General features: G+C 48.1%; 1 protein-coding gene across 4 annotated transcripts in view; it reads right to left on the bottom strand.

Annotated features, from left to right (window-relative positions):
* Nucleotides 1-22,756, bottom strand: part of ADGRB1 (adhesion G protein-coupled receptor B1) — a 259,845-nt gene extending 237,089 nt beyond the window's left edge. For 3 of the 4 annotated variants that reach the window (XM_083825569.1, XM_083825568.1, XM_083825566.1), the window contains exon 1: nucleotides 22,055-22,755. The gene's annotated coding sequence lies outside the window, so the exon portion shown is untranslated. Of the gene's footprint in view, nucleotides 1-22,054 lie in introns of all 4 variants that reach the window. The other variant, XM_083825567.1, reaches the window with a different exon arrangement.
* Nucleotides 22,757-24,398: the final 1,642 nt, after the last annotated feature.

Genomic DNA, 24,398 nt, shown 5'->3' on the forward strand with positions numbered 1-24,398 from the left:
ATTGAGTGAGCTACATTCAGACGAGCCTGGAAAAAAGCCAATCAGTCCATGGTTCCACGGAGAGTCTTAGTCCACTTTCACATTACTGGTTGACTAAGGATGGACTATATTTCTCTAGGATTACCTGAGCACTTAAAACAACTGAGGCCACTAACTTTAACAGTGTCTTGGGGGTACAGAAACCAGTCTTGTCTTTTAGCTGCCTTCGGGTGCATATAGGGAAATGATTAGATGAGAGCAGCAGTGCCAAGGGATGCACAAATGGCCAATAATAAGTTGTTACAAATTCCCAAGTCACCTCTTCTCATCGGGATTTCAAGTAGAGTTCAACATTGTTCCTAGAGAAAACAATAAAACTGGAGTTGGCCAGTGGCATCTCTGAGATGTCCTTCCAGACAGCTCAGGTCCATGGAGAGTCTTTGCTTCTGCAGGAGGAAAGAATCTACTGATCAAAACTTGATTCTTTGGTTCCCTGGCTCAGCTGTGACACTAGCTATAAGACACCTTTCACAAGTGTGGGAGTTGGAAGCCTTGGAGCAAGAACACATTATCATCTGATGAAAGATGAGGTAACTAATCTGCTAGATTTGGATTTTTTTCCTGACCACAGATGCTTTATAAGGAACTGCTGTGATTTTACTTAAGTGGGGTGTGGAAAACTCCATTTAGGTACACAGGCAAAAATGGTCCCTTGCCATCCAAGCAAACAAGATCAAAATGTAACTATATCTATATAATAATAATAATAATATATAATAACAATAATAATAACAATAAAGTTATATATTCTATATAGAATATATATAGATTATATATATTCTATATATATATTCTATATATATATATTCTAATATATATATATATTCTATATATATATTCTATATATATATTCTATATATATTATATAGAATATTTATTTGGTTTTCCTAATCCACCAGAGAAGTATTTTGTCATAAATGCACACCCAGTGGAGAACATCACAAACACACACTCAAAAGAAAGGTAACTCACAGAACTTTTACCTCTCTGGTTGATAATCCAGGAAATTAGAAGGGTATTTATTTTAAATGGGTAGAAGGAAAATCCTTCATAAGTGTAAAAAGCCAGTGGGACTCGTTAGTGCAGGTCATGGGAGGAAAAGATACAAAGTCATTCTTCACACTCTGATTGGTCATTAATGACCAGTAGTAATTAGTAACATTAGTAACCTTTAAGTACTGCCTTTAGTCTTCACACATTCAGCTCTAGTAATAAGGTGTTTAGCGTAGCAGTAAGGCTATTTAGGATTAAAGAATACTGGTTCCTAACCTTTGAGTTTTGGGTTGTGGAAACATCACCATATTGAAAGAGAATCCCCTTTTCCAGGTACAGGAAGAAATAGAAAGTGCAGTTGATCAGGACTTGCATGGCAAATGTTGTTGCCATTGCAGCTGCTCTGCATCTTGTGATTTGCTATGCCTATTTTTATTTTTTTTTCTTATATAGCATTTTCAGAAATCAATTTTGATGCAACCATCAACAACATGTTCTGTAAATCTTCCAAAATCCTTATCATCCCAGACATTCACCCCTGACCACCATCTGGTATTTCTCCTTATCAATTTCTTTCTACAGATGGAGAATCTCCAGATTTCAGAAATCTGGTGAACTTGGATTGGGACTAGGAGGAGAAACATGGAACAAATTTGCAGCTGTAAGAGTAATGTACTGTCTCATTTTCCTTCTTTGCTGCTGGTAGCTTATGTTGATGATTACTTTGATGATAAGTGGAACATTTGGAAAAATGCTTATCAAAAGAGCTGTAGGTCTACTATTTCATTGTACAAGGCATCCTTTTGCCTCCCTCTAGTGACAAGGACTTGGGTAGAGGCTGAGGGATCTCAACCTCTCAACAACTCAGGAGGTCAGGGTGAAGGAGCAAGGCCCTCAAAGCCAGCAGCTGAAGATTCAGTTCTCCACAGAGAGCTTCACCAGGACCATTGTGCCTGAGATATTGTGAATATATATATATATACACATATATATATATCATTACCTATTCAGCACTTGACTTTCTGTTTTGATCAACTACTCACAAAAGGAACAGGATTAAATATATGTATATGTGTATAGCACACAGGTAGAAAAAGACATACACACACATACATGCACCCAAGGCTGAAATTAGACTTCTGAAATCCCAATATCCCTGTCTGCAAATATTGGTATAAAACCAACTTAACTCATTTTTTAAAAAAAGTTTGGAAAACTGCTTTCACATGTTAGTATTATATATGGACTTACTGAAACCACTGTATGGTTGAAACGACTGTGATTCATGGTCTGTATTTTATCAAATATAATTTAATATATAATGCAACTGAAGGGATCATGAATATCTAGTAGTCAAAGAGAGTTTGGCAATGATCACTGGCTAAAAATTGGCTTTGAGATAAGCTGTTATGAATGAGCAAATGAGTTCACAGAATACTCAAAACATTTTCCCAACAGACTGAAAGAAAGAAAGAAAGAAAGAAAGAAAGAAAGAAAGAAAGAAAGAAAGAAAGAGAAAGAAAGAGAGAAAGAGAGAAAGAGAGAAAGAGAGAAAGAGAGAAAGAGAGAAAGAGAGAAAGAGAGAAAGAAAAAGAAAGAAAGAAAGAAAGAGAAAGAAAGAAAGAAAGAAAGAAAGAAAGAAAGAAAGAAAGAAAGAAAGAAAGAAAGAAAGAAAGAAAGAAAGAAAAGAAAGAAAGAAAGAAAACATATTAAGTTAACTGGGTTTTTGAGTAGTAATTTTAACTACTTTTTTCTGATATTTTTCCCCAACAGCTTGGAAAACATCCATCTTGAAAAGATTAGAACCTTGTCTCTGGAACAAGTTGCATTTTAAAAATAAAATTGCCTTTCACATTCATTTCAAAATGCCTCTTTCTTCCCAGTTTCAGCAGAAGAGCTCAGGGGTTAAGAGAGCTGTCATAGGCTGAGAAACAATTCACAGCCTTGAGTTTGAAGCGGTTGCTTAGCAGTAAAAGGCTCCTTACACACCACTCCCTGCTGGAGGTGTTCACTATTTCATATATATAGTTAGCTATAAAGATCATATGTAGGAATATATAAGAAGATATATTAATAGGAGCTCCCTCTCAGAATCAGAGTGTTGAGTATAACTGCAAAAAGCCAAACACTTTCAAAAGCAGCAGAGCAATGTACAGTCAGGGTCACCAGCTCAACCCAGCTCAAAAAAATTGATGGTGGACACAGCAGCAGATGCAAAAATCGACTGTTATGAAGCACCATTCTGAAGGAGATTTTCAGGATAATTTCTTCAGCTCAAGCAAAACACTGGGATGGCACCAGGTGTAGGCCATTCTTCATTAAATATTTGCTTAATATAAATATGTTTATTCCAGAAGGGATCATTTTGTTCATGTAGTTTGTCCTCAGGCAGAGTGAGGCCATTGAATTTCACCCAGGGTTTTCTGCACTTAGACCAGAAACCCAGGGTTAGCACAAACCACACCATTATACTTTACTTCTGTGTTTTCTGACAGTCCTGTGAGCCATTCAGTCGCAGTGACTTGCTGCAACGACAAGATCTTGGATGCTGTTTAGCCCATAAAAAAGCAGCAGTAACAAGCCTTGCAGAAGGAAGATTGGTATTTATCCGCAAGAGACAGCTTCCTTTGTACTGACCCAGCCCGTGAGTTTGCACAGGCACCAGCTATCATTTAGGCTCTTATGCTTGGCAAAGTTGTTAATGATTTTCTCTTTCTAGTCAGTAGATCACAGGCAGGAGCCGGCTGGCTTTTACTCGGACCAGTGGAACAGGCTTTCCATAAACTCCTGCTCTCTTTTGGACTATTTAGGTTGGGAGTTTAATAACACTTATCACAAGCAAGGGGTCATGTCCTGCCGTTTAAAGTCAGTGCAAACCAAGCACGCTGCCAGGATGGACAGCTCCTCTCACCCTGTTAAAGCTGGGCTGAATCACAACCTGTGCCTGAGTGAACAACTCTGCAATATGCAGCCAAACGCTCACAGTGCATCTTGAGCGAGTTTTGCACAGAGAGCTTTTCTGGTCTAAGACAGGAGATAAAGGAATGGTGCTAATTCCCTCTTTTCAATGGAAAACAGACTACACTGTCCTCAGTCTATCAGGCTTGGCTTGCTAAAAATCAAGAGGTCGTAAGGAGCTGCACCAAGCTGCCATCGCTTTGACCCTGCCACACATCATTCTCCCTGCAGGTCGAAGGGCTTCAAGCCCTGCCTTTTATCACCACTGGAGTGAGTTGGGCAGGTCTCAGGACCCCCTAGAAAGCCTTCTGCCCACATCATGAGTTTGCCTGGGCCATGGTTGCCATGTCGCAGACTGCTATGGGGTGCAGAGGTGACCAGAGGAGCTGTGTGCTCTCCTTTCCCCCTCCCCTCCCCAGCCCACCATGCACACCATCACCCAGCTCCACAAGAGTGACGTCCACCCCTGACATCTCAGGCCAAGCACACTAGCCAAACTGTGGTTTCCAGCCGGGTTTGTCCTGCCGTGCCCTTTCACTGACGGGAGGGCTTAGGACAAAAGCTGAGACAATTTCATTGACCAGCAGCCGGGACACCCCGGCCAGTTGGCGAGTGGCCCCAGCACGTGAGGGAGCCTCCGTCCCCAGACACAGGGCAGCTCCTTCCCCTCTCCCTCCATCTCTTCGCAGCCATCCCCTTCCCAATCCTCTTTGCGAGGAGGAGACCAGATGCCACCAACACAAGGGAGGCAAGGGACAAGGACAGGAGGTGGCAGCTGCTCTTCCGAAGATGCCAGCCTTCACCCTGCTGCTGACCCATGCTGAGACTTACAGCATCCTCCCCCTTTTCCATCCCCATTCCCTCCTGCCCCAGCAAAGCAAACAAGGCAAAGGGCCCTGTTGTTTTAGACCCCTGAAGGAAAAGGAAAAGGAAAGAGCAGCCCATCCTCCCCGGCTAGCATGTGACGAGCCACAGAAGAGCAGCGCTGCTGCCAAGCCTGGTGACTAAGGCCAAAGAGAGAGGAGATAGAGGAACACAAGAGCCTGCTTGTTTGGGTTTTGTTTGGGGAGTTATTTGAAATTCAGCAGCGACTGGTGTTGGAGAACAGAGTCCACTCAGAGCCTCTCTCTTCCTATTCATCCCGGCCCGGCAAAGCAGGGAAGGGGGGGACATAGGCTGAGGAGCAGGAAAAACAACCAGGCTCCTTATAATAATGCCTGCCTGGTAGAGGCTGCCTCTGCCCATGGAGAGGCATTTGAACCTAGACTCCACCAGCGTCAGAGGCAAGTGGCCACAGGACGAAGGCTGCCCACAGCAGCCTGACGTTGAAGCCTGAAGTGCCTCTCTCCTTAACAAGGTCTTGGCAAGACCTACTGTCTCCTTCATGAAGGCCAAGTGACTTTTTCCCTCTGTCCCAGTTTCCCCAGGTGTAACGTAAGGGTAATGGGGGCTTATTTAGGTAATCAGCACGTTCTAACCTAAAAGCTGTAGAAGAATAAAGTCACCCTTAAGAAGAAGAAAAACAGAGGATTAAGACACAGGTTGGGTACAAACAAACAACTCAGCTGAAAAAAAAAAAAAAAAGCAGTGCCAATCTAGAATTCACTGGGGAAAGTATTTCCAAACATAGGAGGACATTAGCTTTGGCCATATTGAAAATATTGTGTGCATATTTCATGCTCAAGTTCAAGATGAATTCATGGACAGGGAGGATTATAGGGAAAGACCATTAAGATGACCAGGAGAACACAAGCCATCAGAAGATACTGGTGTATTTGGCCTTGCAAAAGGAATGTAAACAGAAGATTAAAACACTATACTGTAAAGCAAAGAAAGAAACAGCAGGGAAAGAAAGACTCTTTACACTAAAGTGCTGTGATACTATTAGAATAAACAGGCTTGATTTGATAAATATAATATATATATATATATTTATAGGTTGGGTTTTCCAGCCATCACAAAAGTCATAGACCTGTACAATCAGCCCTGTATGACTAACAAGGGAATCCCCTGCTCCCATTCAGCTGGAGTTCACTTGGAAGGCAGCTGGCTTCAAGAAATGCCCTTCCACTTCTGTCCACTTCCATTTAACGTGGAGATGGAAGCAGCTTCACACCTCTGTAGCCTCCATCTACAGAGCCAAGCTCAACAGGGGCTTTTGCATCAGTGTTTGTCTCTGTTCCATGAGATGCCTGCGGGTGTTTTCTCCCAGGTGTTTGGTGTGTCATCAGCAACAAGGTGAAAGTTTTCTACTCTAACCTTACATTAAAGCCCCCGGTACCTCAAGGAACTCCTGTGACATTCTAGAGACCTGGCAGCTATCTTCTGCAGGCAGGAGAGATTCCTTCCACTTGTTTATTCACTTTTACTCCAGGGTATTCCATCTCTAATGCCTTATCATCAAGGATACAGCCATTTTAGGGGTGCAGGGCAAATACCAGAGAGGATTCTTATCCCTATAGGATATCGCATGATGTTAACAGGCTCTGTTCAAATGAGTGGGTCCAAGACCAGCAGCGCTATTCTGACCATAATGAACTATCTTGGAGCCCTCCTTCTCCCTCTCTGAGCCTCAGACTCTTGGGAAACCTTGTTGAGCACCTCAGTACTGGGGACAGATACCTCTTGTTCATGCTTTCACTTCCCTCCTGCACTATTTTCCTCTCCATGTTGAGGTGAATAGATTTGGTAGAGATGAAACTTTCTCCTTAATACAGCAAAAACCTCTGCACATCAGCAAGTCTGACTCCAGAGAAATAGAACAGAATGCAGTATCACAAGTTGGAAGGGACCCACTTTAAATACAGCGATCCTTAATCCTCTCCCTTCAGTATTACCCCATGATGTATCTTCACCCTTGTAGGGGTTCTTTGATTTTTTCTCATGTAGGTGTGACTGTCAGCTTCCATCCCACGTTTAAATCTCACCTACAAGTCCAAAGTTCCCATTGGCACATTACAGCTGCTTAATTTTAGGCAAATTCCTGTTTAGACTTCCAAAAATATGACTCTTGATCTCCACGCTCGCCATTAACTTAAAGGACATGCCCTTTCCAGCCAGGATGCTGATAAATGGGATTATGGTGCCAGAGAGACCTTCATTGCCTGTGAACTGCTCCTTTCAGTTTCTAAGATGCTGCTGTTAGAGAAGCAGAGCTCCTTGGAGACTGAAAGAAAAGATGTGAAGGCGAATACTTCACTCCTCACAGAGACGGTATTCTGTCCTTATTACTGCTGGGTAATCCGCTGGTCCTTTTTGGACATACTTCTGCCCACAGATTCTGTCACAGCCATGGCAGCACTCATAATACCTGGTATTCTTTTGGGAAATCAAAATTCCTGGAGTCGTGCAATTTTAAAAGACAGATTATATTAAAAGAAAAAAAAAAAAACTAGTAGTAATTAAAATAAAAAATTATCCCAGCTGTCATTGTTGAAAAAAAGCTGTAGAGGCTGACTACAGTTCAAATTTCAGATTAATAAAAAAATACAAAGGTAATAAAAATAAAATAAAATTCTAAGCAACTCAAGATTTGAAGGGGTCCAGTTTCACACTTTTCATATATATATATATATTATTTTGGTCATTCTACGTAAGATTAAAAGGTGAACAGCCAAGGACATAGATCTCTCCATTCAAATCCATGCAACAATCAAACAGGACTGCACAATTCACAGGTAAACCCTGCCTGGATGCACCTGTCAGAGGAACAGTGTGACCCTGTTCAAGCAAAGTGCCATCCCTCCTCTTCCAAAGCCTCACCCGTGCCTGGCACCGTGCTTGTTCCTTGGCACTGCCTGCTACTTTGGTCCAAGTGTCCCTTGTCACCTTGTTCACGTTGCTATTTTAACCAGAGTATCCTGTATTACCTTGTTTGCATTGCAATAAAGCAAAAATAAATAATAAAAAAAATCAATAGCATAAACAGAAAAATAGAAATTTAAAAAAAAAAAAAAAGAAAAGAAAACTAATTAATACAAATGGAGGCTGAAAATATGGATAGCCCACTGAAGTCCTCAAGCAAATGGCTTCTTCTCAGGAGATTACTGGGGTAGACGCAGGCACATGCATTTATTTATAGCTCTAGTTTTACCGCAGTCACTCAGTCAGGCATGGCCAGGACTGTATATAGGCAAATGCAGTTCACTTCTCCTCTTCTCGGTTTTAAAAGGCAGCAAACATCTTGTCTAGAGTGTTTGCTATGAATTTTATGAGCACAACTTAATCACAGAGGTAGAAAACAGTTGCTCGAGCAACACAGCTGCAAGAAAGGAAGGCAGATCCTCCCATTGCTGCCCTCCTGGTGGGTGAACCGTGCAGTGGAGCAGGCAAAGAACAGCAGCCTGGCGAGCTGTAGAGAAATCCCCAATCTAGACCCATTGGCAGCTCAAGTTTCAGCCCATGGCCATGTCCTGACATGTTGTCTGTTGTCTCCAGTGCTGTTGTGCAGCTCAGACCAGAGCTAAGCCCAAAGGGTGAAAGAGTGGGGTGACAGTCGCACTGGAAAACCCTTTGTGAGGAAAAATAATTTCACCAGATCTTAGCTGCCATCATCCCAAGGAGGACCCTGGTTCCCCATTCATTTCAGGGCCCTGTGTCAAGTCTCCCTCGTATGACGTGCTCCATCCACCACCACCCAGGAGCTTCAAAATCAGGGCAGGGCATCTCTCTACTAGGTTTGCAGTCATCATGGGGACAATCCACCACTCCTGCTCTGCAGAAAAAAGATAACAATGATACCTTCTGACATTGCAAGTGTTGACTTTCTATGGCCTTGTCTTCCCCTCTCTGATGTACATAATTCTGCAAAGAGACCACTTAAATAAAATCAAACAGGGCCAAAGCTACAACACCACTTACTGAGATGCTGTGTATGATTATCAGGCTCTAAGTAAAGTCTAGTCCATCTTGCTGTCACCCTGTTCCTTCTCTTTCCTGACATGGTGTCTCTCTCTCCCAACCTTTATTCTCACTGTTGTTGAGACAAAATGTTTCTTGAAAAAGTTAAAAAGATTTCTTGGAAGGAAAAAAAAATAAATCTTCCCCATGATCTCCACTTGGTTTTCTTGTTCTTCTTGAACTTTGCCATTGAATTTAGAGGCTGTATCCAAGTCACATTACCGTGACAGGACCCACACAAAGGCAGTAACCTCAGCTAACCTGTTGACCACCTGCACCTTGCAGCTACTTCGAGTTGCATTTTTCCTCACAGACAACAGCCCTCTCTTCCTATCCTGCATTGTGGTAGGTTGGTAGAAAGCATTTTCATTCCTGGCCACCCAGGAATAGATCTGGGCCAGCTTCATCCCCTATAAACAAACCTGCACTCTGCAGTCACAGATGTCATCCCTGTCATTTAGATCTACCTTAGTCTATCTGCTGGCTTGAAGCAAACTGGAGAGGAATCAGAATCTGCCTGACACAGCAAATCTAGGGAGGAGAAAGGGGGAATCAATTTTTTTAATACGTGTTTGGCACTACATAATAGATATAAGTCTAAATGCAAGCCATAAATTTGGAGAGGCTTGTAAATTAAATCCATTCTGTCCCTTTTAACTAAAAAGTGACCTTACCATAGAATTAAATGTGTTTTTTATCCAGTGATCTATGGAGCTGTAAAAGTGGCTGATTGTTGCAGTGCGGTGTTATAGGACAGAGAGGAGCCCCCAGATAGGCATCTCCACACAGCTCAGCACATGTTCTGCTGCTTGCCTTACAATTAACACAGGCTCACTGTACGGGTAGAGGATTTTAATCTTCTCCCTGCCAGGAGAGGTGGCCACGTCTCTGCTGAGAGCAGTCCCTGTCCATGCTTTTCCTCCAGGGTATGTCCAGGCACCGTGTGGGAGAGCGCTGCTGGAGAAGGGCTGCAAAGAAATCAGGGTGTGTTCTGAAAAATCAGACCGTCTGCTCAAATGCAGGGCAGTTCTGTATCTTTGTCTTATCCTTGTTTAGTTTACAAGGCCCTAGCTACACTGCAAGAGGGGGGAGAGGATTAGAAAGTACCCTGGGGTTCAGCAAAATGCCATAGTGGCGGAGAAAAGGGGGGTGGGACGTCCTCGATTGTTCATGTAGGGATTCCATCCCCCTGTTCCAATAATAATACAGGAGAGTCTGAAATACAAAAGATTTGACATTGGATTCCAGCCCAGAGGACACAATTTAGGATGTTCCTGAATGCTTTTAAAAGGCCAGAAATTATCAGGCTTTGTCTCAAAAGAAAATATAGTTTCGAAGCCTCTGCTGGGTTACAGGTTGGCATTCATGCATGCAGGCTATCAGAGCCTGCAGGAGACCCAATGCTCCCAGGAACATAATCAACACAGGATTGGAGGCTGTTCGACTTCCAATCAGCACAGCAGCAAAGAAAATCACTTCCCCCATGCCATGGGTGAAACAGATGCTCAGGGAAGTCAGTGGTGTGTTTCCTCATCACTACTGAGAAGTGCTGCAAAGGAGGAGCCAAGATCCTTCCCAGCTACCGAATGTCACTGAAGCTTGGGCAGAAAAGTGCTGCCAGGTCCCTCCCTCCCTCCTGTCTCTTCCATGTGTGCACGGGACTGGGGTTGCACTGTGAGCCAGGAGCCTCCATCAAATGGCGAGAGGACTCAGGGACGCAGCCCAGCTGAGCCACCACCGTGTTGGGGACTCATCTCAGATGCCACACGCCACTGTGGAACACATTGACCTCAACTGATCGTGGGCCAAGCCACTGAGAGTAAATCCATGCTGTTAGCAAAGATTGGCACACCCCAGGCTACCCTCAAAGTCTTTTTCTGAGATGTGGTTTGTGAGTACTGCCTGCCTCTCAGCCTGCTCAGTCATGCCAATGGCTCCCTTCTCATTCTGTTCTTTCTCTTTCACCTGGTCGCCTCTCATTTTTAATTATTTGGCTTGACAGCAGCATTTTTGTCTGCAGCTACACTGTTGAACCGCACAAAGCCTGGCCACAAGAGCTGTCTGATGGTCATCCACACTACTGAGCTGTTAGCAAAGCAATGCCAGGTGCTGTCCAGGGGACAGCACGGGCCAGGCATTATTACTAATAAGCTGCATGAACAAGGCTAAGCTGCAGGTGGGGAGACAGAAGGAACTTAGTCCTGTGGCAACAACTTGCATGGTGCTACTGGACTGCAGAACAAGCCTTGGCAAGCATTTCTTATTAACATTAGATGTGATATTTCATTGATTGCACATCAGCAGGGATTCAGATCCCTGCACACCCTTGAGATTCTGGCACAGCAAAGTACTCACAAGGAGTTACCAGAAGGAAAAGAAACTCTGAAGGTTCCCAGGTGAAAACTGCCTCCACTCTGGGAATAAGAAGGAAAGAGATCTTTAAAAAGTTGGTTGAACAGAGCACAAAAATGCTCGGCCTGTGTCAGAGCTTTTCTCCTAGCTGCCATGGAGCTAACAGTATCTACCATATCTACCCAGGCTTCCTCAGCATTCCCCCACCTTTAATATTTACCACTGCCAGAACTTTTCTTCTTCAAGGGAAAGAATACTTCATATTTTACCAATCCTCAGCCACTTGTGGAGTCTCTGCTTGCTGGAGTTATTGAAATCAAGGAGAATAACCACTACTCAGTACTGGTGGCTGTGCTGGTCTGGGCTGATGTGCTCCACTTCCTAGCTTTGAATACCCATCACACCAATGCAAAAATGCCTGACTTTGTGCTGTTACCATTTCAAGATAATTTATGGTCAACTTTGTCAAGGCCCAAATGCTGCAGCCATACAGAACCTGCAACAGATCAAGTCAAGAACATCTGGAAGAGGAGACTCGCCAGCAAGAGTCCTTGACTCCAAAGGAAAAAGAATAATGTTAATAATCAAAGCTTAGAAACTGCAGTTGGATTCCCACAGACAGAAATTTGGCTTTTAACATACCAGCTTTCTGTCAGTCTGGAGTTCTCCCACCCTCGTTACTTTTGCCACTGTAATACCAGGAGGCGCCAAGGTTCAGGTGCCACTGTGCAAAGGAGGACCGACTTCCTCTACTTCATGTACCACCAGTCCAAATATCCCAATATCCCTGAGACTGAAAGTTCTTAGGAAAAGGCACAAATAAAGTCATAGTCAGGAGATGCAACAGCTCTCCAGGAGCTTCACGGAGTGATGGTGCTGGGCTGGATGTGGAGCAAGATCAGAAGACAACTTGATACTGGCCTCATCCCTGCCAATGGATCATTTTACAACTAATTAAAGCCACAGACCGACTGGCTGTCTCAGTGCTCAAGAGCTCTACATTGGCCACAGCCATGATGGATGCTGTACAACCCATGGTGACCAAGTGATGCAACCCTAGAAGTGTTCATCAAGAAAAGTTCAGAGACTACAGTGTTGGCCAACAATTTGGGAAGGAATAAAGCACAGTGACTTTACCTGATTTATCCTGTGGATTACCCAGGAATCAGCCAGGCCAGTTGCCACAAGAACAGAGAAAATAAGGCATAAGCAGAGGCTCAGTTGCCAGCATTTGACGAAGGGCTGGCGGTTGGACAGAACAATTACACCTCCAGAGTCACCTTCCAGCCCAGGAGCCAATTTGCACAGCTGAACCCTGTTCCAATTACTCCTTCTCTGCCTGTCTGTGGGGTTGTGGCAATCAGACTGACACTTTCAGAAGGGGACTTCTGAGTGGCAGGATGCTCTACTGGGCTCTGAGTGGAAAGTGTGGTCCAGCAGCATCATTAATTCCCTACCCCATTTCTGGTATTTGCACTGGGGTGATTGATTTCCTTCCTCCCCCCAACTACAAATAACTTCCACAGGGAGATTATGCTGTCTGCTCTGTAATCAACAGCAACTTCAAAAGGGCTTAGCACTAAAAGAAAACCTCCGAGGGCCAGCATTAAGTGAGAAACAAACACAGCATTTGGGTTGTAATTTGTGGTGGGAGGCTGGGGTTTTAATAACCACATCGCTACAGCGTGCTGTGCACCTTGCAGCTCCTAAACTGCATTTGTGAGTAGAGGAAGTTGCAGGAAGACTTTTTTTTTTTCCAGCCTGTGTGAAATGCTGAGCATCTGACACGACGTGTCTGGTTGTGCCTGGCAGCTGTATTTAGCACCAGCTCTCCTCTCACTTCCCAGCACTGTCACCTGCATGCAAGCACAGCCCAGTGACCAAACTCCAGCATGGGGAAAAGTCATGTCCTATTTAGATCCACACACCCTTCTGACAGATGACTTGGGCAAGGGAAGGAAGGTGAGAAAAATCATTGCCTTGTCCCACATCCCCTCACCACAGAGAATGGAAACCACTGAGAGTTCCTCTATGAACACGTTGATGACCTATTAGAGATAGGAAGGAGAAAGGTTTTACAGCTCCCTGAAGCTCTTCTTCTTTTATGCTTTGCTTTGTCTACAGTCTATTATGTAGGGACAAGGAAGGACCTTTTATGGGGAATTCCCAGACCCCAGAGCAATGGGGGAGCACAGTAGGGCTATCAGACCATGGACTCCCTTGGAGCTTGTCCTGGGAGACTCCAGCACTTTTTTCAGGACAACTTTTAATATCCTGCTCACCATGTCCAGGTCAAAGGACACTAGGGCTGAGCTAGGCAGCTCCTGAGGACAACTTAATCCAACGGGATCATCAAACCCTGCAGCACTCATGTCCCATCTTCAGACAAACACATAACCTTGAGGTTGAAAGGGACCTCTTGGCCAATCCCCACGCTCATCTTCCTCAGTCTTGGTAGAGGACAAGGCTCTGGACTGAGATTACCCCACCTGGGGGCTTCCTACCAAAACCTCCCTTTCCAGTGGCATTTCCATGCCTGCAAGCATTGCCCCTGTTGTCCAGATGGGTGCCTTGGGTACACCTACAACTACAACTCCCATGGCACAGGATCCTTATATTTCCATGCATCCTCCTTAGCTGGATCCCACAGCTTACTGGCATTTTCCTGGGATCTCTCCCTGCTTCCCCCTTGCCCTCCCAGCCTTGCTGCTCTTCTGACTGCCACCATCTCTCCTGCTGGTAGCAGAATCATCTCCATCTGGAGAATCTGGAAGTCCCTACAGCATTGTTATCCCTATTAACATTTCTAAAAACCCCGAGCTGGCAGGAGACAACAAGTCACACAGGACAGACAACGTTTTATGCTGTTCATATTGTTATTTTTTAAGCATTCAGAATATGCAGCAAACATTTATTGGCTATTTACTTATTCCTTCAGAGCTGCTCTGCCCCAGAGAGCAGTGCAGGATGGGCAGCACATCAGACCCCTGACTAACCCTATCACTGCCAAACTCCTTCCCAAGCCTAGATGATGCCAGGACAGTTCAGCCCTGAGCACTGGGGAGAGGTTCCCTGCCACTGCACATTTAACATCACCAGCCACCCAGTTGTGCAGGCTGCTAGGTTACTGAGATCCTTCTATCTTCCCATCCCTGATTTCTGCCACTGAAATCACAGGCTCTGCTGTAATTACATCCACAGAGATACACTCTTGGGGCACATGCAAGAACCGAAGGCTTTCCATCACCTGCACATGGTGAGCTTGCACCAATCAAAAAAGCAAGATGCTCACCCTTGCCCTTTTCTTTGTATGCATTAAGGTGAGGAGCCTTTTTGTCAGTAATTAACCCTTGCTTCATCTCAATAGGGCTGATCAGATTGTAGAGCAACATCTGAGAAGTGGAGATTAGCTTACCGACCTCTTTACTACTTAAGGCATCAGTGCGGGTACTCAAAATCAGATTTCCCTTTCTTTACTGGCATTTGATTAAAACCTTTTCAAGCAGTCCTTTCCAAACTCAAAATGCTTAAATCAGGTGACAGAGAAAACATTTGGGGGTCTGGGAAATGACAACAGTGTGTCTCAAGTGCTGTCAGAAGAAAAATTACATCTAGAAAACATGTAAGTGTGTGTGAGTTTGGATCTATGAGTGCATGTGCACTAATTAAAACTTTGGTAGAGCTGACCAGAGCATGGACCTGCAGAGATAAGCAGCATGGCTCAAGAAGGGGGAAAGTATTCTTCAAATTGCAGCTGAGTCCAGAAATAGATTGTGAGAGAATCAATTTTTGCTGCATGCTGATTTATTTAAACCTTCCGCGGTGGCAAAGCCCTCTATAACAAAATATCTGATTACAGGACTATGACCATAAATCCCACACACCCTCAAGCAATGGCCAATGAATAACTGACTTGTTAAGGGAACGAACCCGCGCAATGAATAGATCTACCAACAGAGTTTTCAATACAAAAGACCCCATTGGGACAAATTTCCTTCTGAAGGTGTATCGACTTTCATTTGCAGAAACCAGCAGATATTTGTTTCAAGAAGAAGATAGTCATTGCTAGATTGCTGCTAAACAATATATGGTTTAAACCAGGCTCCTAACCCAGGCTTAATCTACTTTTATATCAGCAGGCTGGACTATACAGCTAAGCGTTTTGCAGGACAAAATATTAGCCAAGGTCTCCTGAAAAGCATATGCTTAATCCAGAGGGCACCCAGGAAGGGGACAGGAGACTCACACAGTTCCAGGCTCTCAGTCACAGGGAGGCATTAAGAAAATAAGAACTGAGAAAGGACAAGGAAACATGACTCAGGACAAAGGTTTCAGGGGAGACACTCATTCACTCAAGACACAAGAATAATTAATGCCTGGTGCTTGGCGGATGTCATTCATCTCGCAATCCCAAAAGGAGGAAATAAAGGTTGGCCAAGTCCATTCTGGCACAGAGCCCCACCAGGGCCTGGGGAACAGCACCAGGTAAGGAAGAAATCAGGCATCCCCTTTTTACAGATGAAAACACCAAAGTACAGAGTGACCACTGCCTAAAGTAGCTGTGACCTGAACCTCTGGGCTGAGACCCACGATTGGCAGTGGGAGAGATCACCCTTGGCCCTTAGTGGATTGCACCACAGCATCTTTTAAAACCATATCACAGCCTTTTGTGTTGGGTAGCCCAAACTTCCAGAGGCTTACGGAGCTGAGAGCTTAAATGATCAACTGAGAGGTCCACAAGAAGATAGCAGCACAGATGGGACAGAGAGAAAGTGTTTCAGCTCAAGATCCATTCTAGCATGGAAATCATGATGGCCACTGTCCCAAAAGCATTTAGAGAGAGAACTATGCTAACTCTCAATGAATATGGAACAGGTTCGTCTGCCAGGAATGGGATAGTCCTAATATAGAACCATTTTGCAAACAGCAAGGACTTTGTTACAGGCCAGATGAGCTCAATAAACGAGGAAATATCTCCATTTTTGAAAGCCAGCCTGATAACAGGCAGGAGACAAGGTGAGCAGGCAGCTGGGAGTGTTGAAGTGGTAGGATGAGCTATCACAAGGCCTGCCTCAGGCCAAAAGTAGATGTTCAAGAAAAGAGCTTGGCAATAATATATACTGCTAGGTGCATGTGACATGCACAAAATGGTGTCCCAAATACGTGCAGGTTTCCTCCCTTCTTGTCTCAGGCCACATCGGTCTGGCAAGCAGCAACTCTACCTGTAGTAAAACAACCCCTAAAAAATAAGATGCTCACTGGAAGGAGAATTTTGCATTCTGTATATCTTTCTTGAGATATGTACTTCAACCTAACGCAGAGCATTACAGCAGATTTCAGCCATTTGTTTCATTTTTTACCTCCCAAAATATTCTAGAAAGTCCAGATTTCCTGCTCATTCTTCCCCCAGATGTCATTTTCTCTCCCCAAGTCCTGTTGTCCCAGGGGTAAGGCACAGCACCATACACGACAAAGCTTGCAGTTTCAGTGGCTCATTTCTCATCAGCTGGCCACTCCTTGATCAATGCTTTATAGAGGGATATTTCAGAAAAAAATAAAAAATGCAAAGGGAGCAGAAGAAGGAAGGTAGGAAACTATCCCTGGTTTAATTCTGATAACATTGCTGGGGGGCGATCTGCTCCAACAAATTAAAATCAGCAAATCTCCTCTCATTTTCTCTGACAGAGGTAACCAATTTAAATTTTCATAAAGGGGGCAGTGATGTGTGTCTTTGCAAGACAGAGTCACCAATCTAGCAGCCCTCTGATTTAAAACATCATCTTTCTTTTCCTTTTTTATTTATTTTTTCTCCTTTCCTGAGAGCCTTCTGGAGCAACACGACAGATTATCTCAGCATAATCAGACCAACACAAAACCGTCTCTCTAAAGCACTGCGAGGAATTTCTAAGCCCGAGACGTGGTGGCGAGCAGACTTTCTGAAGGGACCTCATTTGCTGTTGATTTTCCTTTTTATTTTTATGTGGTTTGTAGCCTCGTCACCCCACCAACCAAATTAAAGAGCCCATCAGCACACGGAGTGCCTCTAGGAGAAAGGGAGGTGCGCTCTCCACGTGGGCTGGCCTGACAGATTGCTCTCCGAGTGAGAAGTTTGGTTTCCAGTTTGTCATTCTTTATACTGAATTGAAACACAACCAACATTGGCTTGGGGATGGTGTGCTGCTGTGGAAGGGTGGCCTTTCGTGTAGTAGGAAGTTTAAGAAGGGTTATGAGGTAGATGGGACTGCCTGTGCTGGGAGGCTGGAGGATGCTGAGGGTTGGGACGACATTTTCTGGTGGCCCTGACCTGGAAAATCAAGGATTGCTACAGCTCCATGGTGTGGTTTTTTGGGACTTAGAGAGCTGGGCCCTGGGAATCTGGGACCTGAAGGGCCACGTGCAAAAAGAATACAGCTCAAGTGAAAAGGGACCCTGCCTCTCCAGTGCAGATGAGGCACTAAAATTCTCTTTTCCTTGGCAGAGACACAGTTCAGAGCAAAGCAGGAGTTCCCTACCCCACCTTGGTTGAAAGAACTGTGCCCCCAGCCCTTTTATTTCCATGCTTCAGAGCCCAAAGACCCCAGCCCACCTGAATATACGGATGGGCAACTAATCCCCACCACCAAGTCACGCACCTCTTATCTGCTCTCACTCAGGCACAAGCATTCCACAGCTGTCCTCTTCCAGCCCAGCACCTCCTGCAAACCCCAGACAAGGGGAAAACTGAGAAGATATGGGGAAGGAGCTGTGAGAAGGACATGGGAGATGCACCAGGGACCCTTACACTTCTCCTGCAGCCTTTCTGATACGTGCTGCGACACCGAAAAAGACTCCTGCAAACCTCCAGGCCAGGTGCCAGCTCCCTTCACTTCGAAGGCTTGCTCGGGGATGTGAATTTTCTCCGAGGGGAGGAGGCGAGGTAGTTACAGAGACAGGCTGTCATCCATCTTGAAGAAAATACTCCGCTCTCGTTGCACCCACCCAGGCGAGGTGGCAAGCAGGATCAGGCCCAGGGAAAGGCTTTGACTCATTTGTTTACCAGCACAGGTTTCCTGAAGCTAATTAATGAGCAAAGCTGATAGCCTGCAACAGGTATCGATGGCAGGGGATTTCCTGCGTGCAACACCAGCTCTAGGAGAAGGTGAATTGGGATGTAGGATCTTGCTGCTCCCCGCTGTCCCTCTCCAAAAAAGGGGGGCAAAGAAAAGCCCCCTGCAGCCACTGGGAGCCCCTCCATCACCACCTGGAGCAATGACAGAGCCCAATCCCTGCTGGAAAACCCTCTGAGCAGAGCCCAAGCACCCTTCTCCTTGCTTGTAGGGACCAAGGCACCATCCACAGGCTGGGGTCTGGGGGCTGCATCCCCCCTCCTGGGCACGGGGACGAGCTGCGGCTGTGCGCACAGCCAGGGAGAGCCTCGAGCAGCCTCTGCATTCACGGGGACGCTGCTGGGGAGGAGGGGAGAAGTGGTGGTGGGGAGCAAAATGCATACACGGGAGGGGGTGTGCATGGAAAAACAGAGGTTGGGGTGGGGAGAGAGCAAAAAATGGCACGAGAAAATGTTTGCAGAGGGGATAAACCTCCGGTGGGGTGAGAAGCAGCCCTGATTGCAACCCTCAGCAGCAGGTTGTTAGTTTTTTGTTTTTATTTTTTTGTTGTTTTTATTTTTTTTGGGGGGGGGGGGTGTGCAAAAAAAGAAGAGGAGGGGGAGACACAGCTCCGGAGGTCTCTGCCGAGCATCCCTGCGCACCGGGGGCGGCGGGCGGCGATAGCCGGGCTGCGAGCGCCACCTCCCCGCCGCTCGCCGCAAGCCCCGGCCGCCCCCGGCAGCCCCCCCCCAGCGCTGAGAAATGGCCTGGGCTGAGGACTGGGGAGCCAACAGGACTCTGAGATCTTTTTCGCGATGCCCCCAGCCTTTTCCCAAGCTCTCCCGACCGAGCCGGACAGCCCCGATGCCATGGGGAGGGTGAGGGGGGGTGTTGCAAAGTTTGGGGTGCTGGTAAAAGGGGATTTTCTAGGGGGGGCTGCGATGGAGGGTAAGGCTGTATGTGTGTCCCCGTCCTTCCTTTCCCCCTTATGCCCCTTCTGCATCCCTGCAGGGCTCTCTCCTTGGTGGCAGAGCAGTGGGGTGGGTGGGTGATGCCCCCACCCCAGGCTGCCTTTGGCTGTTCCCCAAGGACTGGGGTTCAGGCCCCCCCCCCCAGTACAATCACACACACACACACACTGACACATCCAGCACACCTCCCCTGCCTCAGTTTCCCCCATCTAAGAGGAATAGGTGTGCAGACCCTTCGTTGGCAGCAACCCACCCCTATTTGCATCCAGTCCTTCCCCAGTCCTGACCACTTCTGATGGGCAATTTTGGGTTGTGAGGCACAGGGAGAAGGAGGAGAGGGGCTTCAGACCCTATCCCTGCCCCTGGGGCTCTGCAACCCCATCCCAAGTACTACAGGAAGGGCCCGGAGCCCTGCTCCTGCCTGGCCTTCCCCTTTGCCCTCCGCAGCAGAAGTTAGCGACGAGGATGCTGCACCCCGACCCTGCCAAAGCATAGCAGAGCCTGGGGGTCCCCTTCCTGCCCGCCCTGTGCTCCTCATTCCCCTCACCTGCAGCTGAGACCCAGTAGGATGGGATGTCCTGCCTGTCCAGAGCCCCTGCCTGGCTCAGCCCCGCGGTCCCCTGGCAGCACAGCTCGGCTGAGCCCTGGTGCAATTCCTCAGCAGCCTCCCAGGGTAAAAAAAAAAAAAAAAAAAAAAAAAAAACACCCTGCGCCCTCCCTCCTCTTCCTCACCAACGTCTTGGGCCCGGTACCGGCTGCGGGCCCCAGGTTAATGAGTCATTAATTAATTCGGGACCCACTTAATATGCACGGGGAGTTGTTTGTTTCCTTTAGCAGCCGGGGCTTTGGACTAGATCCCAGCTCTGCGAAGCCTCCAGCCTCGTCTCCCAGCTGATAATAGATAACACAGATATTTCGGCACCAGCCAAAGCAGAGTCATCATCATTAATACACAGTCCTCCCTGCTACACGGCGGAGGTCGCCAGTCAACTCCGAGTGCCCGGGGCTCATCCCTCCTGGCTTTCTTTAGGCTTTGCACTGCCAGGAGGGAACAAACCTGGAGAAAATCAACAGGTAAAGGGGCCAGGGATGTGCGCCCCGGACCCCGGCACCCTCCCGAAATGCTCTGGCTTTCCAGGTGGCATGATTTTCGCAGGCAGGTTTTGGCATCTGTCAAAGTAGCTTCGCTCTTCCTCGCTCCCCCCACCTTCCCTGTCCTGCTCCTCCTCCTCCTCCCTCAGCCATCAGCTGGCCCCAGAGCTCGCCAGCCCCAGCAGTGGAGCACGATTGAGCCCAAAGCCCTGGGAAGCCCCAGCTTGAAAGGCTGGCGAGGGACATGGAGGAGATGGGGGGGAAAGATCTTTTTGCCCTCCTCCTCTTTGACCTTGCCTTGATATTTCCCCCACCGCTACCACCTCCTCTCCGTGCAAATGATTCACAGGGGTTGTTTCCTCTGCCAGGGCAGGAGCGGGGATGCGAGCATGAGTCACGAGCTGGAGGTACCTGGCAGAGTTGATTTGCAGCCCGTGCCTCCGATTGCCGGGGAGCGATGCTCCGTCTCAGCCAGGAGCAGGACACAACCGGGCTGAAAAGTCCCTTTGAGCCCCCCCCGCCCAGCTGCTCCCCCCATGCCCCGCTTTTCCTTCCAGCCTTGGCAGAGGCATGGCTGAAATACCTCCCTGCGAAAGTCTGAGGCTGCATCAACAGCCACCCTCCGTCAGCGAATGTCAGGCCGTGAAAGGGAAGGGGGCGGTGGGGGAAGAGGGAGAGACAAATTTTGCGATTCATTCCCACACAGGGTGATTCAGAACAAGATGCTTTGTAATTACGCATCCCTGATGGAGACTCCTTCTCCCCCCTCCCCAACCCCATCCCCATAGGAAAGGGGAAGCTGTGCCTGGGTGCTGACATCCCCCAGGAGCCCCAGAGCATCCTATGTGTGTGTCTGTGTGATGCTCTCATCTCTACATAGGCTAAAGGCTAATTTTCTCCTACGGTGTGAAGCAAAGTGCAGATAAACAGCATTAAGCGGGGGGGGAGAGAAGCTCGTTGCCTCCCAAGCCATCGCCTCCAGCCCTGGGAAGGTTTTGTGAGTGGCAAAGCAAGCAAGGAAGGGTCCCCCCAAAAACTCCCCAAGGGAGAAAAGGAAGGCGAGGAGCAGGGATGGGGGCAGGATTCGTGCCCAGGGCAAGCAGCTGCCTTTCCCTCCGCGACTTTTTTTGCCAACCTTGCGGGCTGAGGAGTCCCGGACCCCAGGGCTGCCCACCAAGGCACCGCGGCTTCGCAGCACTTTGCAGCTCAGCCCCGGCTGGCTCTGCAGCTCTCCGCCGCGATCCCCTGCTCCCCTTCCCCTGCCTGGCTGCCTTCTCCCCAAGCAACAACCCAGTCCCCAGCTTGTTTCCCCAGGACATGAACGCATTTCTCCCCCCCAACACCCCGCATCCTGCAGGCACCGATATTTTCCACTGCCGCCCGATGCTTGCCCGCAGGACCCGCATGCACGAAAGTTAAAACTTCCCGTGGCAGGGAGCGATTGTGCTCCATCCGTCCAAATTGCCGAGCGGGCAGAGAGGGGGGCCGAAAACCTCCAGCCGGGTGCTGTTTCCAGGGGCAAAAAGCAGAGGAGCCCACCGCTGCCCACCCCCAGGGCTGGAGAGACCCCCGGTGCCCGATGCAAGGCGCATCCCAGAGAAGTCGCGTCCCCCCCCATCCCTCCCCGCTGCGGGAGAAGGAAGGGAGGCCGGGGGGGTCCCTTACCTTGCGGAGCTCCCCAGGTTTTATATCCTCCTTCTTCCCTTCGTCAAATTCCAAATGGAAAGCAGCAACATATCCAGGGGTAACCAGACCAACATTGGGCAGCTCGTGAAGTCCAAAAGGCAGAGCTCGCTCTCCCTCCGCTCCCTCCACTCTTGCCTCTACGTATATATATACATACACACTTAGACGTAGCTGTGTGTATGCCGAAGAGAGAAGGGGGAAAAAAAAATACCCTAAAAGAAATGGGGGTGGGGAGGGAAAGGAAGGAAGAACCTTTGGTGTCTCTGCAGACAGGCAGGTGGAAGAGAAAAGCTGAAAATAATTAAGCCGTTTTTTGAGGAATCCTTAGGAGCAGGGAAAAACACAGTTGAAAGCCAGTAAATCATTAGATCCAAGCAGACAATCAAGTCTTCTTCTTCTTCCACCCCCCCACCCCCCCCAAAAAAAAAAAATATACAGCAGGGTTCAGAGTAGCTTTCCCAGCAGCGGAGAGAGAGAATAGTCTTCTGCAGAAAGATATGTTTGTTTAAAATCCACTCGTCTGCTTTTCTTGCTTTCTCTCTCTTCTCCCCCCACTTTTTTTTTTCTTTTTTTTTTTAAATTCTGCTTCTGAATCTCTCTCTGTGAAACTAGATCCAGTCTTTGTAGCCAGGGGCTGCATTAAGGATTACATCAGGCTTTTATAAGCTTTCCAGATCACACATTAGAGTGAGAGAGAGAGAGAGAGAGAGAGAGGGAGGGAGGGAGGGAGGGATGGGAGGGAGGGATAAAATGCACACACACATCCACACGCACACGCACGGATCGGAGCTTTGTAAAACAGGCAGCTATAGGCAAGGACCCGAACTGCCACTGTATCGCATCGGGCACGCTCTGCTAGCCTATAGGAGGAGAGGAAGGATGGAAGGATGGAAGGAAGGAAGGAAGGAAGGAAGGAAGGAAGGAAGGAAGGAAGGAAAGAAGGAAGGAAGGATGGATGGATGGATGGATGGATGGATGGATGGATGGAGCAGAGGAGCCAGCGAGAGACGGAGCACGTTGGCAGCCGGGCAGCGCAGCCTCCCCGGAACAGCTTAGCCCTAAGCGGGGAGCCAGGAGGTGAAGAGGGAGCAGGGGTGGTGTTGGTGGGGCTTGGGGGGGGGAGGGGGCAATAGGGGCTCTGCCCCCCCTCTCCCCTCCTTCCCCAAATCCTACAGGGGTTCAGCGCGGGGAGAGGTGCCCGCAGAGGGATGCGCAGGGACCCAGCTCGCTGCCACCTGGGTGATGGGGACAGGGAGAGGGGGCTGCTGGGGGGGTCCCTCAGCCCCCAGGCACTGCTGACAGCCTGGGACACGGGGCAGGACAGGGGGGGACCCCCGGGGTAGCAGATCCCCCCTTCCCCACCACCAGATCCCCTTTTTTTCCCCCCTAGCCCTGCAGGAGGACGGGGGCTGGAGCTCCCCATGCAGCCCTGCGTGGCCGTGGATTTGCACCAGTGTTTGCCCAGGCAAGACACAGAGACTGCAATTAACCCTTTCTTATGTTTTTTTTTTTTTTTTTTTTAACGCTTTCCTACCATCTTTCCACCCCCAGCAGCTCCATCATCACACAGCCTGTGCAGGGAGTGGGGGGGTCTCACCCCAGCACAACACCACAGGGTGGGTTTGGGCTGGGGGGGGGGTGGGTAGAGAGAGGTTGAGCAGATAGAGGAAAGGGGAACGTGGGATTTTGGGAAAGGTCCCTGCTGCATCCCCGAGGCTTTGGGGTGAAGGTGTTGCCTCCGGGTGTGCAGCCAGGGGGAGGTCCCCGGTAATTAGGAGCTTAATGAAGGAGGGGGGGGGGGAAGGGGATGAAGGGGAGAGGGAGCAGGGGGAGGGCAGGGGGACTCCAGCATCCTGCCAGACTCCAGGACCTGCCCCTTGCCTTTAACCCTTCCTGCTCCACGAGGCGGAAAGCAGCCCCTTACCCTGCTGAAGCCACCTCCCTCCGTCAGTGGAGGGGCACGGACCAGCCTCATGGGGCAGACGCAATGATCCTGGCCCCATCTCCTTCTCTTTCTGCTCCAAGGAAGGTGATGAGGACCCCGGTCCCCTCTGCAAATCCACCCCAGGGGCATCTCCCTCCTCCTCCCTCCTGCCTCCATCCCCAACCCATGGCCTTCTGCCCCTTTCCTCCCTTCCCTCCACCACATCCAGCCCTTTCACCTCCATTTCCATACCTCCAAACCCCTTTTATCCCCCCAAAAAACTTCAGGGGACAGGAGAAAAAAGAAGAAATCGTTCATCTCAGAGAGCTGAGCAGCAAACCCTGGCGAGGCAGCCTTCCCCTGTCCCCAGCCAGCACTGCAGCACTGCTGGCCAAAGGC

Source organism: Anser anser (assembly GCF_964211835.1).
Source record: "Anser anser genome assembly, chromosome: 2".
NCBI classification, from domain to species: Eukaryota; Metazoa; Chordata; class Aves; order Anseriformes; family Anatidae; genus Anser; species Anser anser.